Raw genomic sequence first — 14,742 nt, forward strand, 5'->3', positions numbered from 1 at the left:
TCTGTTAGAGCGTGTTTATGGTCCAGCCGTAGGAATATTTATTTAATTTCAGGTATTGAAATGTAAATCCAGTATTTAGAATATGTTTTATTTTGTTTGTTAGTGTATGATGGGTTTGAAGACAGGGAGAGAGCGCGCTAGCCAATCAGAGCGATCGTTGTAAAAAGGACATGTGGAGAGACTGTATGGAGGTGGGGAGGAGCATCGTTTGCGGGGAGGACACGAGGCAGGTCTGAGGAGTATGGCACTGGACACGGGAAGTGCTGGACGCGACGGCGCAATGGATGCACAGTCGCGGGAAGGACTTGTAGAGCGGAGCGGTTTGCGCATGGTCGCAGCAGATAGAAATACTTCTGAGTGACGACTTATGCACTTGTGAGACTTCCGTGCCTTCTTCAGTGAAGACGTAGTGTGCCTTTAGAAGTGAATATCTCGCGAGCTATGTTGTTTTTCATAGCTAATTACATGCAGTAGGAATCTATTGTTTCCCTGTTATTCAATTTCTATTTTATTTAATTGTTGGACCCTCGAAAGCAATAAGTGTTTTGCAGAGATATACCACGTTCTCAGAAGTACTTCTACTATCGTACTCATCATTTAAAGTAGTTAAGATAGTACCTGCACATTTTATTTAATTGCGATCATTCATTTATAAATTCATATGTTACATACATGTTTAGCAATTGTCGAGAGATAGAAACCTTCGACCATTCGATTCATCTGTGTTTTCTTACCGTTTACTGTATACTCAGTAGTATTTGGCCTATAATGCAATAACTATGTATCCCAGCCCCTAGACAACGAAACCAGCCAAAATTTTTAATATTTCAACGCAAAGTCAGATGCTACATAGTTGAGGGCCACCACATTGCATTCATTTTGTTATTTTGAAAGCCCGCAGCAAATCTAATGGCATACGGGACTTTAAGGAAGGGCAGAGTGTTGTGGCGCAGCACCTAACGAGTCCCTCGGAAATGGCTAAGCTGGTCAGCTGTTCACATGTTACTGCCCTGATCGTTAATTTAAAGTGGTTGAAGGACATGAAACCATGAGCAGGTGACAAGCTGAAGGGCGTCAACACCTCATCATAGCCGGCCGAAGTGGCCGTGTGGTTAAAGGCGCTACAGTCTGGAACCGCAAGACCGCTACGGTCGCAGGTTCGAATCCTGCCTCGGGCATGGATGTTTGTGATGTCCTTAGGTTAGTTAGGTTTAACTAGTTCTAAGTTCTAGGGGACTAATGACCTTAGCAGTTGAGTCCCATAGTGCTCAGAACCATTTTTTGAACCTCATCATAGAACGTGGTGGGAAAAGCATTGTCCAACATGTATAGTACGGTAGGCAACGATACTTAGCTGATTTGACGACAGTCTATAATACTAGCACACTTGCTCGGAGCAGACATAGATGAATGCAGCGCTCCGCAGAAAAAAAAGAAAGAAAAACACGTGTTGCCAAGTTGTCCCAATGCACTGGTCATGTCACGGCATCAACGAAGCTGGACCGTGGATTATTGGGTGACCGCCTGCTTAATGACATGTTACTCCACTATTGAAACGCAATACAGCAGTGATGATTCTGGGTAACGTGCATTCGACAATTCCTTGGTAGTTTTCGTTGGCACCAGATTTCTATGCATAGGACTCATAATTCCCGTAAATGACAGGTTGATTGTTTTGAATGAGCAGCTACGCCCGACAGTGTGTCAGCTGTGTTATGTATGGCTTAGATCAGGTAGTCCGCAATAATAGCCTGGTAGTACACAGCTATCATGATGCAGGTCATCCAGGTGAATGCCCCCACATAGCATAATACTGCCCTCATCGGCCAGAATCCAGTCTTTCCTGATGTCAGCGTTTACAGACACGACCGTCTATCTGATGTAATTAGAAACGTCATTCAACTGACCAGGCGACTCATTTCTGTTGTGTCGATTCCCTAAGGTCTCGACACAATGAGTGGCTAGGTGCACGCGAAACTAACGCAGACGGGCGTAAATTCTGAAACAGGAGACTGGATGAAAAACTATAAAGAAAAGAAGAGAGATTGTCATCTACTTAACTTTTAATGATGTTCTTCTTGTTGAAATACATCTCTTGCATAGTAGTAAGCAATTAGCAATGATACACATGGCGCCTTGCTAGGTAGTAGCGATGGACTAGCTGAAGGCTATTTAATCTGTCTCTCGGCAAATGAGAGGAAGACGTGATACGTCTTGTCGCCAGCTATGTCGTCCGTACAACTGGGGCGAGGTCAAGTCCGTGTCTTGTGACCTGCCCTGTGGTGGCGCTACGTTTGCGAATACACAGTGGCGACACGCGGGTCCGACATGTACTACAGGACCGCGGCCGATTTAAGTTACCACCTAGCAAGTGTGGTGTCTAGCGGTGACACCACATTCCTCCCCCGCAAATCGGCGAACGGTCGTGAGATAAGGCTTCCGCCCGCCGTGGGGAGGACCCCATGTTGACGTATGCGATGAGGTGGGGAGCCTAACAACAGGCGAGGCCGTGCCACCCGCACCCGGCCATTCGGTCCGAGGGGAGCTAGGAAACGCCTGCAAACCTAGTCCAGGGTGCACGTCAACAGGAGGTGTTTGCGCACGGAATGATATAAGAGGAGCCGCGGGGTCGACCTCCATGTGGTCGGAGCACCCGACGGGCGAAGACGACATCTGGTCCGGAGCGGGCAAGAGGTCCATGGCGGAGGACGGCTGGTCACGGGAAGCAAGCGGCGGCGCGTGACCCAGGGAGGCGCGAGGCGGCTGCAGCGAAGCGTCCGCTGCTGGCGGCGCCGGCGGCGGCTGCGGCGGCGCGACGCCATGAGGCAAAATGGAAGGCATCGTCGGTAACACCTGGGGATGAGGCGAGCCAGTAGATGGGTCCCCAGGGCGCTGACCCGACGGCTCCGTCGCTGAAAGCAGACGGGGAGCGGCAGAACCCAGGCGACGACAGAGGCGCAGCTGATTGAGATGCCGACGCACCTCACCAGAGGCCCCCAAAACCAAATACATCGCGCGGCCGAGGCAGCGAAGAATGCGCCCTGCGAGCCAACGCTGTGAACCGCGATAGTTGCGATAATAGACAACGTCGCCAGGAGCAAAAGCAGGAGTCTGCCGCTGCACAGGAACCTGATGTGGCGGATGTAGCAAAGACATCAGAGTTCGATGAGGACGACCATGGAGCAACTCAGCCGGCGAGCGACCATCGCGGGGCTGAGAGCGATATGAGGACAAAAAGAGCAACAAAGCGTCCTCCCGAGAATGCGACTCTTTCAACTTCAACATCTGTGACTTGAAAGTCCGGACCAATCGTTCCGCGGCACCGTTTGACTGAGGCGAAAACGGCGCGGATGTCAGATGTTGAATACCAGTGGCCTTGCAGAACGACTGAAATTCTGCGGACATGAATTGTGGGCCATTGTCGGAAACAATAGTCTGCGGAAGACCTTCAATGCAAAAGATAGCAGACAAGGCTTGGATGGTGGCAGAAGACGTCGTGGAAGACATCCGGACAACAAAAGGAAAATTACTGAAAGCATCGACCACAACCAACCATCGAGCATTCCAGAATGGACCAGCAAAATCGATGTGCAAGCGTTGCCAAGGGGAAGTGGCTTTCGGCCATGCAAAGAATTTCCGCGGCGGTGCGGATTGTTGTTCGGCACACGCCACGCAAGAGGAGCACATATTCGTAATCGCAGCATCGATTCCGAACCAAGTACAGTGCTGTCGAGCAAGTTGTTTCGTTCGCACTATACCCCAATGTCCTTGGTGAAGAAGCTTTAAGACAGAGGACTGTAACGAACGTGGGACCACGACTCGGGATTGATCATTATCGGAACGCAACAACAAAACACCACGTCGGACAAAAAGTCTCTCCTTGTGGGCAAAAAATCGGCGAACCAAAGGATCCTCGATCCGTGACTTTGACAAGGGCCATTGCGTAGCAACAAAACGCAAAACGGGAGCAAGGACAGGGTCAGCAGCTGTGGCTGTAGCTACACGACGAAAATCAATCGGAAACGATGCGACCACGTCATCGGCTTCCGAATCAATGAACATGCAAGCAAGTTCGGAAGAATCGAATGCTTTATCCTCAGCAACAGGCAAACGGGACAACGCATCAGCGTTGCCGTGCTTAGCAGTGGACCGATACAAGATATCGTAGCGGTACTGCGAGAGAAAAAGTGACCAGCGAATGAATTTCTGCGCTGTACGTGGAGGTACAGGCTTGTTCGGATGAAAAAGCGATGTCAAAGGCTTGTGGTCCGTGATGATGGTAAAGTGACGACCATACAAGAAATCGTGAAACTTTGTTACACCAAACACAAGAGCCAAAGCTTCCTTCTCTATTTGTGAATAATTTCTTTGCGCAGATGAGAGCAATTTGGACGCAAAGGCAATAGGGCGATCATGCGAGCCATCCTTGTGCGCAAGCACAGCACCGATCCCGAAATCCGAGGCATCTACCATCAACAAAAGGGGTTTTCGGGGATCGAATGGCGTAAGGCAAGTATTTGAAAGTAACGCCGATTTCAACTGGCGAAAGGCGCGTTCGCATTCCGTCGTCCAGACGAACGGAACACCTTTACGGCGCAAGCGATGAAGCGGAGCTGAAATGGAAGAAGCATTGCACACAAATCGGTGATAATAATTTACCTTACCCAGCACACTCTGTAGCTGTTTTAAGTTCTGCGGTGACGGCAAGTCCTGAATGGCACGAAGGTGCTCTGGACTCGGATGTATACCTTGGGCATTTATGACATGCCCCAGGTACGGTAAGTCACGAGCAAAAAACACACATTTGTCCTTCCTCAAGCGAAGACCATTCTGACGCAATACCTGAAATAATGTTCGGAGATTTTGCAAATGTTCTGCTTCTGTCTTTCCTGAGATTACAATATCGTCCAGATAGTTCGCAGCCGTAGGGACCGACGCACAAATAGTTTGTAAATATTGCTGAAATAAAGCAGGGGCGGATGCACACCCGAATGGCAGTCTTTTGAAGCGATACAAGCCAAGATGCGTGTTTACCACTAAGACGCGCTGGGATTCTTCGTCCACAGGTATTTGCAAGTACGCATCTGCTAGGTCCAATTTTGAAAAATATTTTCCCGGGCACAGTTTGTCAAAAAGATCTTCCGGGCGGGGCAAAGGAAAAGTAGCAGTCACTAGTTGTGGATTCACAGTTGCCTTGAAGTCCACGCAAAGTCTCAGTTTTCCGGAAGGTTTTGGCAAAATGACTAAGGGTGAGGCCCAGAGAGAAGCCTGCACACGTTCAATTACACCTTGAGATTCTAATTCGGCTAATGTTTTTGCGACCTCATCACGCAATGCGTGGGGAACATTGCGCGCTCTGAAAAATTTCGGTTGCGCGTTGTCTTTCAGTTCCAAATGCGCTTCATAGTTCTTAGCGCAACCAAGGCCCGGTGCAAAAATGTCTGCAAATTCTTCACAAAGACTAGAAACACTGGCGGAAGGCACAGTCTGATTCACTGATAGGACCTGATTCACTATAGACAAATTAAACAATTGAAACAAATCTAAACCAAACAAGTTCACTGCACTAGAGGAACGAAGAACATAAAATGACACAAGTTTTGTCTGTCCCTTGTATGTTGCAATAAGGCTGCACTGTCCCAACACAGGTATATGCTGTCCTGAGTAACTAGTTAACGTAACATTTGCGGCACGCAATGGCGGGGCGCCCAGTTGTTTGTACGTGTCGTGATTGAGCAATGAAACAGCAGCTCCGGTATCGAGCTGGAATGGGATCACTTTTCCTTCAAAGTCTAAGTCCACAAAAAGTTTATTGTCTTGTTGACGACAAGAGCGACTGTCTCGTGCAATTTGAACTGAGACAGGTACAGAAGCACTTGCGACGTTACGGGATTTCCGGCGACGTCGACGCACACTGTGGGTGGGACGAACACAGTCACTGTTAGCTAAAGTGTCACTGGACGGGTGGGCATGAACTACATGAATGTCCATGGGCGAAGGTCCACGAGCCTGATTGTCCTGGGTTCGATTCCTGCGCGAAGCAAAGGCCTGGAATTTGTGCGATTGTCTGATCTTAACTTTTTCCGGCAAACACTTTGTACATGTCCTTTCTTTTGACAGTAAAAGCAAATAGCTTGGCGTGACGGGCAATTTTCACGCGAATGTCTAGTTGCACACCGCGGGCAAGATTTCACTGCATTTGCTTGCTTACGCGGCGCACGTGGTTGCAAGCTAGGCGGCCGCAGCGAAGTCGGGCGCGAGGGCCGCTTAGCGTCCCGTGCAGCGGGCCCGGCGGGCCGATTAATGTGACACACTGCTGGCGAAGTTTCAAATGATGCCTGAGCAAAGTCAAGGGTGTCTTGCCTGTCCAATATGTCTATCACTTGTTGCAGGGAGGGATTAACGAGTTTCAAAATCTGTTCCCGTATGCGAACATCAGAAACGTTCTGTGCAATTGCATCACGCACCATAGTATCTGAATATGGGAGGCCACATTCACAGGCAAACGCACAGTCTCTAGTAAGTCCTTGCAAAGTTGCAACCCACTCCCTATTAGTCTGACCGGCCGTACGTTTTGTACGAAAAAACGTATACCGTTTGGCAACTACATTTACTGTTTCTTTGAAATAGGCATCTAAAGCCGACAAAATTTCCTCGTAGGACAGAGTTGCTACGTCGCGTCGGGGAAACAGTTTCACTATCACACGGTAGGTAGCCACACCGACACAAGAAAGCAAAAACGGCTGCCGCTCTTTACCTTGAATTCCATATGCTGCAAGGTGGAAGTTGAACTGGCTGGCCCACTCAGTCCAGCTTTCGGTTGTGGCCTCAAAGGGCCTAAATGGCGGTGCGACAGCGTTGTGTGGCTGCGGTAGCGATGAAGCGGCGGGTGCCGCATCGGTTTGCAGCGCACGTTGACCCTGGACGAGCTGTCCAAGGGCTTCCAATAACGCCTGCGTCTGCTGATTCTGCAAGCGAAAAAATTCGGACAGTACATCTGGAGAATGCGGCGAAGCCATGACACAAGCAAATTAGAGCAAGTATAACACAAAGACTGCAACGTGGGCGCGGCACCACACCTCGTCGCCAAAATATTGTTGTGTCGATTCCCTAAGGTCTCGACACAATGAGTGGCTAGGTGCACGCGAAACTAACGCAGACGGGCGTAAATTCTGAAACAGGAGACTGGATGAAAAACTATAAAGAAAAGAAGAGAGATTGTCATCTACTTAACTTTTAATGATGTTCTTCTTGTTGAAATACATCTCTTGCATAGTAGTAAGCAATTAGCAATGATACACATGGCGCCTTGCTAGGTAGTAGCGATGGACTAGCTGAAGGCTATTTAATCTGTCTCTCGGCAAATGAGAGGAAGACGTGATACGTCTTGTCGCCAGCTATGTCGTCCGTACAACTGGGGCGAGGTCAAGTCCGTGTCTTGTGACCTGCCCTGTGGTGGCGCTACGTTTGCGAATACACAGTGGCGACACGCGGGTCCGACATGTACTACAGGACCGCGGCCGATTTAAGTTACCACCTAGCAAGTGTGGTGTCTAGCGGTGACACCACAATTTCCATTAATCCACGGTCTGCGGAGCCCCGCGTTCATCGACGTCTGCTCCGAACAAGTGCGCTAGTATTGTACTCTGTCGCCAGATCAGCCAAATATCGTCACCTACCCTACTATAGATGTTGGACAATCCTTTGACTACCACATTCTATGACGAGGTATTGACGCACTTCAGCTTGTCACCTACTAGTGGTTTGACATCCATCAACCACTTTAAATTAACGATCACGGCAGTAGCATGTGAACAGCGGACCATCTTCGCCGTTTCCGAGAGACTCGTTAGGAGCTGCGCCGTAACACTCTGCCCTTCCTTGAAGTCCCTTATGCCAGTAGATTCTCTAATTTGTGCCCCGTGTCGTCGCTAAAACGTTTCCCCTATTCCCATACGCTCTGGGGGACAACCGCAACTGTTGCAATTTTTTATGATGAATAAATCCGCTCCAGCCTTATTCACAAATTATTTAATCGGATAAAGTGGTACGCACGACCCGGGTTTTTGGTATGTAAAACCCATCTTCAAGCGGAATATTAACTAATTTCTTTTGTAAATTAGTTAATTTTTGCCTGAAACTGAGATTTAATCATGAAACTTCGTAAGCTAATTAGTACAGCGGCTGATGATGGGTTTTATGTCCCGAAACCCTGGTAGTGTGTACGATTTAATCCAAATAGAGGATTTATGAAGTACAACTGGAGCGAATTTATTCATCATTAAAACAGATTCCCCATTTGGATCTGTTCCGCTTATGCACGGTGTTTCACAATTTATGTTACACAGTTCTAAAGGTTGTAGAGGGTATTCAATAACGCTACAGAACGTTGGAGATGTAGGAGCAGGCGCCTTTGAATGCATGTACATACAGAGTGATTCTTTCGTGATGTTACAAACTTTCAAGAATGATGGAGAAGGATAAATTTATCAATTTGAGGTAAGGGTCTCTGGTTCGGAAACGAACGAGTCGAAAGTTATAACGAAAACCATTCTGATACTTCTGACAGTGAAATACATGTACCGGTGCTGTTGTTGCTAAGATTGTAGGGTAGGCAACTTTCAGAAGTGGTAGTAAGGGCCAAAACCGGAAAAAAAGTCACGTAAAGATGGGCTCTAAGATGCATACCTTAAGAGCTATCAACATTGGTTCAGTATAGAAGATGTGTTTTACACGGTATTTATTTTACAGCCCATGATTGTTAGACAATTTTTTCTTATCTTGGTCCATATTATCACGTCTGAAAGTTACATATCCTAAATTCTTAGAACAACAGTACCGGTACAGTGTAATCCACAGAGGTGTCAGAATGATTTTCGCTTACTACTTTCGACGTATTCGTTAGTGAATCAGGGACCCTTTCCTCAAATTGGTACATTTATCCGTCTTCATCATCCTTGAAAGTTTGTGACATTATCACGGAACCACACTGTATATACACACATTTACATGCCCCAGCACCTATAATTTCGACGCTCTGTAGCGTCATGGGTTCCATTGTAAAACTTGAGCTCCCAAGTCCCTTCTACAACCTCTAGAAATGTGTAAAATGACTTGTGAAACGCACTATGTAATTTTCTTACCGCGTCACGTGCCGTCAGCGCCATTAAGCGGTAATCAGTCTCGCAGTAGCCATCGCTAATAATCTATTGGCTCATCAGTCTTTTCATCAAGAGTGGCCTAAGAGTTGTGGAAGATCTCCAGCTCTTGAAGAATGGGGAACTTACCAATATGTTGATGAGCAAAACAAGATGGAAAGTGTGACAGACTATAGATGTAGAGACACAGCAAAATATGAAACGACAGAAATTAAAATATTTACCTTTGACTCACGACAAACATAACTATCTAGTGCTGTTTCATGTATATCATTAAGAGCTGCAACACTGAGGACGTAATTGGTGGCATATGCGTTGAGGCAGTGTGGTTGGTGAGTGACGTGGGAGATTGGTCCAGACAGCAGGTCGCAGACCGGTGCTGCATTGTGCCGGGTGCACGCGCGTCCCTTCCCGCCGCTTCCGCAGCCCTGCCGCATCTCCCCATCCTCTGGTTACAACAGATGCAAAACCTGTTACGGGCGACCGCACTGCATAGCAATCAGCCGTCATTATGGGAGGCGTTTGGGCAAGCGGCCACCTTCTGAATTTCAATGTCGGCCGCCGCGCGACAGCGGTTCGCACTCACCAATCTGGACAATGAGATGCGAAACAGTGAGACGTGCTCCGATAACGCCGCACGGCGCCATAATGGCCGGGCCGCAGCGCCGTGCGCAATGCGTTAGACGAACAGCAACGTCCGGCTGGTGGCGTTTGCGGGCAGTTGTACGTGTCACAGGAACGAGCGTTTACTTCTCGTCTGTCGTTTTCTCTTCGTGGAGCACAGCTCCTGCTGTTTGTAACGTATTAAAGCGGTATGCTGGCTCGGGACCTGAGTGTAGAAGATAACAATAACAAATCTAAATAACATATCGCTGTGTTTGTTTTAACACTGCATATACCTCAGTCCCAATGTTATTAACACTTGTTGAGTATGATACAGTGGAAACATGTATTGACACAAATGAAATTATAAAACTACCGGCGTCGTATCAAAGACGGGACAGTAGATAGTATTTTCCTAGAAGTTGTGGAAAATGATTTAGCGAATCCTTGAGATAAAGAAATCAGCGTGGCTGGGCTAAGATTTTTACCTCACAGTTCGAAAGTGAAAGTCTTAAGTTTTGATTATAGTCTCGTAGCTCTTGGTTGTTGAAACATTTTCAAAGTATACATACCAGCAAAAATCCTTTCTCGTTCGTTTATTTGGACCTGTAATATTGCTTATATTCTGTGGCACAATTAGTTGTGATCCTAGTTTGCTACAGCTTTCCTGATATAAAGTGTCTAATGGGTATCTCTGTCGTGTGCATGACAGTGCAGTGTTGGGTCTGTGTTGTTATTCATGAAAGGAAGGGAGAGGGCGGAACTCGCTGCCCGCACGCAGTCTACTACTGACGAATAGCAGCAAGGGAGCTGCCGAGCTTAGCGATAGACGGATCACAATAAAAACTGTCAGCCCTCACTTCATGAAGAACGGTAGAGAGATTTGGAATTTAATCCACGACAATGGCACGAAGACTGGTGATCAGGAACCTTAGGCCACCACTTCTCCTTCCCTTGCGGGCCGAACACTGGCAGTAGAAATATCATCCACCGTCAGGTTTTGAGCCGACTTACTTCCGAGAACATATTTTTTTTTTTTTGTAGGAGAACTTTAGTCCCAAAGAAATACAGCCACTCAGCACATAACGTCAGAAAAAACAAATAGGGAAAACTGATCGCTCCTTGTAATCTGATGAAAGGTAGGGATGATGGGAGATGAGTACGTCTGAGGCACCTCTTGCTCTGTGGGAGGGCAGGGGTGGAGTGGGCACACGTCCACCACACGAAACCTAGCCACGGCGTCCCCAACGCTACCAACGAACTGGAAGTCGACAAGAACGGACCGTCTAGGAAGGAGATAATTTTAATCACGAGATTCCATCGTGTGACGTAGCACTGGTAGCCGTGAGAAAAGGGAAACTAAAATGGAGTAGTGTGTGGTATTACGCGCTGCGCCCGCAGGGGACTTGAAATAACATGACGGGACGTTAGCAGTGCGGCTCAACAGCAGTCGAGCCAATCAAGGCAGGCACATTTCAGCTCAGCGGGGGATCGCGCAAAATACCACGGAGGTACCTACCGAGATAGGCGCAGAAGCGTAGACGCCATTCAATTAACTCATGTTTCTTCTTTATGAGTGGCGATTTGACCCCGTCTCCACAAAGTTGGGCCACCGTCCATGCTTTGACCTAGACCATAGCATGAGTCTTGGCTGCTATCATTTCCCGCCCCAGCGTCCGGACTTCACGAACACCGATGCAGGTCAGGCGATCGGAGTCATCGTGCACCGAGCGACAGGTGGACTATAAAGGAGTATTCATAAAATGATGAGTATGTAAACGCTGGTTAGTAGCGAATTTCCCACTAGTGACGTTGTATCATGTCGCTCGTACTGATGTCGGCAGGTACGCCTGATAAAGGTCGTGCAACACCTCAATTAACCTCGTTAATGGATGCTTAATCTTAACGTTGTTGCAACGTAGGCCGCGTAGTAATTGAACGTGGAAATCCTTCTGACTTGGGGGACCCGTACGTGGGAAGCCGGCGCGAACATAACTTACGTCCACGGAGAAGACAGATGTGCGAATAGAGCCGCAACGTGTCCTAACGACAGCGGCTGGGAGATGGAGGCCGGCATGTTAATGTCCAAGATTTGTCACGTGAGTGACTTCCCTGTGCCCGACCATCGTTCTTTTTTTTCCATGGTGTTCAGATATAAGGCAGCCCTGCAACAGCGAACGCGAATCTTGGTAAGTCCAAGCCCCCCGCATTCTGGGAGAGGGGAATGTTAGTATTTGATCTTAAAAATGTTACCAACCGTCAGTACCACCGCTAGGGGGCGCGTTCATCTTTTGGAACTTCCGAAAATTACGTCCCTTTCATAAGATGGCTAGCCGGAACGTTTTAAATATCACTTTGAACATAATATACAGTATCCATAAGACATACTCTGAGGCCTTTTTACACATTCTTCAGTGTGGCACATATTTTCCCAAAAATAGAGACCTTTGCTGTAGATTTTGACAGTTCAGGAATCATTCCCTCTCTCAAGTCATCTCCTCATCTTTCTGAAAATGGGTCCCAACTAATGATTTCTTCACCAGAGAAATGAGGTACACGTCACTGAGTCTCATGAGGAGACCACACAGGAATGAGACAAAATATGATAGCTGAAAGAGGCAACATGTGTGGATTTTATAGTGGAGCAAAATACAGCCTTCGACGACACTTCACTACGAATCTTCGTCTTCATAACTTCCCATAACCTCGACAGGACATTTCGGTAGTACGCTACTGTGGCGATTTGCACGTTGCGAGAATAATCTGTTACCACGACCATGGTTGTCCCAAGATACTTACCCGACTATACAGGGTGGTCCATTGATAGTGACCGAGGCAAATATCTCACGAAATAAGGGTCAAACGAAAAAACCACAAAGAACGAAACTTGTCTAGCTTGAAGGGGGAAACGAGATGGCGCTATGGTTGGCCCGCTAGATGGTGCTGCCATAGGTCAAACGGATATCAACTGCGTTTTTTTAAACAGGAACCCCCATTTTTTTACTACACATTCGTGTAGTACGTAAAGAAATATGAACGTTTTAGTCGGACCACTTTTTTCGCTTTGTGATAGATGGTGCTGTAATAGTCACAAACGTGTAAGCACGTGGTATCACGTAACATTCCGCAGTGCGGACGGTATTTGCTTCGTGATACATTACCCGTGTTAAAATGGACCGTTTTGTTCAGGGCTCCAAAAATGTGGAAATCGCATGGGGAGAGATCGAGACTAATGGATGATGTGTGCCGGCCGAAGTGGCCGAGCGGTTCGAGGCTCTTCAGTCTAGAACCGCGCGACCAATACGGTCACAGGCTCGAATCCTGCCTCGCTCAGAGCCATTTCAATCATTTGCAGGATGTGTAAGGGCTTCGCAGAGAAACTTCTGCGGCGTAGTCTGAACAACCTTGGCAACATGTGAGCGAACCCGTATGTTGCCAGCTTTATTTCTAGTATGCTGTAGAAATTTCGCTGGGAAGCCCTTACACATCCTCCATTATGTCTCAATCCCTCCCCATGCAATGTCCACATTTTTGGAGCTCTGAACAAAGACATTGTTGCCGTCGATATGCGTCCGCCGAAGAAATGCATACCTGTGTACAACCATGGGTCCCTAGGTAATAGCAAACATATTTAAATGCAGGTATTGGCCGTCTTGTTTCTCAGTGATATTAATATATTAACAGTTACGGGGATTACTTTTGAAATAATTAGCAGTTTACTTAGTTTTTTTCAACTTTCTCAGTTTTATTTGACTGTCCCTTCTAGGAGAGCTGATAAGAAATGAAGAGATTCTCCGCAGAATCTGTGACGAACGACACGTGTGGAGGTCACTGACAAGAAGAAAAGACTGGATAATAGGATATTTATTAAGACATCAGGCAATAAGCTCCTTAGTAGTATAGGTAGCTACGGAGGATGAAAACTGTAGCCCAGGACAAAAATTGGAACGAAGAGATTCAAATATATCGAAAAAGAAACTGAGGAGATTGGATACAAGTGCTACTTCTAAACGAAGCGGTGAACACTGGAGAGGTATGACCCAGAAATTTCTTATTTAAATTTGTTGAATCTGTAAGACGAAAAAGCTTCACTTTCGAAGATTGAAGAGTGAACTGCTGTAGGGTATCACAAAACTACTGAAAAGGTTTCAAAAAGAAAATTAAATAATACGGTACCAGATAACGGACATTTAAAAGGGTGATAAATAGCTGAAGTTTGTTAATTTCTGGCGAAATGTAGGAGTAATACAGAATTTATCAATCAATGTTTGGATCGGTTCCTCAAGAACCCAACTAATTACGTGGCCCGATTTGTCACCAGTCCACAACAAAAGCAGTGTAAATATAATTCGTGACCACCCACGAAAAATGCGAAGTACATTTTATCTGTTGTAAAAGCTATGCCCTGTGCTTTCTGGGATGCTCACAAGAATTCTTCTAGATTCTTCAATGGAATATGCAATGCAGCGTCAAACAAGTACGAACAAATGGCAGGTAGATTGAATATTGGCTGTTAAACCACATCTCTCAATATTCAGTTTTACTACACTTCTTGCAGTTGCCAAGGAACAGAGACGTTGTTGGACGTGAATAATCACAGGCAAAAATGGACGACATGAGGCACAGCAGATACGAAATAGAGGTGGAGTGGTATGTTTACCATGAAGAAGGTACAGATTTCGCCTGGGAAAGCACGATAACAGACATAAATAACGTTCATGTTTGACACAGATCAGATTCCCAACACGAAAGTCGATACCGGACTCTCAGTAAGGAATATGCCCTCCTAGGAATGTCAGATCCCTTAATCGGGCAGGTAGGTTAGAAAATTTGAAAAGGGAAATGGATAGGTTAAAGATAGATATAGTGGGAATTAGTGAAGTTCGGTGGCAGGAGGAACAAGACTTCTGGTCAGGTGACCACAGGGTTATAAACACAAAGTCAAATAGGGGTAATGCAGGAGTAGGTTTAATAATGAATA

This window comes from Schistocerca nitens, chromosome 2, assembly GCF_023898315.1.
Source record: "Schistocerca nitens isolate TAMUIC-IGC-003100 chromosome 2, iqSchNite1.1, whole genome shotgun sequence".
NCBI lineage: Eukaryota > Metazoa > Arthropoda > Insecta > Orthoptera > Acrididae > Schistocerca > Schistocerca nitens.